Here is a 1101-nt window from a genome sequence, read left to right as displayed (position 1 = left end):
TGTGCTACGGCTTTTATCTCCCTCATTGGCTTGTGTTGTGACATCAGTTGCCTCGCTCACCCCTCCCCTTCCTTATTGGCATCAGGGCAGTTCCTGGATCCCGCCCAACCATGGTGTGGGTTCCCAGAGTTGCTCAGCTTACGCATCTCCTGAGATGGGCTCAGGCAGGATTACTTGTTTTCATATCAGAAGGTAAAAGTGAGGTGGAATTTTGATCATGCTGGTTTTTAAACTGAGGTCACTGCGGCCAAGGGGCTTGTTCTGTTTGCATGTAGCTCAGGCAGGGTGTGGCTGGCGCTTTCTGCACCCCCAGGGCTTCTGAACACAGCACGTGCCTCTGCAGGGGAGGGTGGAGAGGAAGCTTGTTGGCTTCTAAATAAAGATGATGTGAGTCAGGATTCTCATGCTGTGGTGTATTAGTTTCTTCAGGGGCCATAACAAAGTACCCCAAACTGGATGATTGAATAGCAGAGATATATTCTCTCAACGTTCTAGAAGCCAGAAGACTGAAATCAGGTGCTGAGTCCTTTGAGGCTGAGGAAGAATTGGTTCTAGATTCTTCCTGACTTCTGGAAATCATTGATACTCCCTTGGCTTGAAGAAACATCAGCCCAATCTCTGCCTTTACTTCACATGGCATTCTGCCTATATACATGTGGGGGTCAAGTCCTCCCTTTTTATGACAATCATATTGCATTAGGGCCCATCCTCACACCTCATCATGACTCAGTCACTTACAGTGACCCTATTTCCAATAGGTCACACTTATTGACCTAGGGGTTAGGATTTCAACATACTCAGGGTGGGCACAACTCATCCCATCCCAAATTTCTGCTCTGAAGCAGACAGATGCCAGATCTTAGGTAAAAAGAGTCATTGAGCAGGGTCAGCAGGTGGCATAGATGTTAAGGCACTGGATTCTCACATGATCGACTAAGGTTCGAGTCCTAGATCCAGTGGCTTGAAACTTACACTGGGCATGTGTGCATAGGTGCCCCAAATCCTGAGAGGAGCATGAAGAAGGGATTGCAGTGTGTCCATCCCCACTGGGAGGGTGATTTTTTGTTTCTTGCTTTCTGTCTCTATGTCTCTCTCTGGTGA

This window comes from Tupaia chinensis, unplaced genomic scaffold (assembly GCF_000334495.1).
Source record: "Tupaia chinensis unplaced genomic scaffold, TupChi_1.0 Scaffold147038_1, whole genome shotgun sequence".
Classification (NCBI taxonomy): domain Eukaryota; kingdom Metazoa; phylum Chordata; class Mammalia; order Scandentia; family Tupaiidae; genus Tupaia; species Tupaia belangeri.
This window is presented reverse-complemented; position numbering follows the sequence as displayed.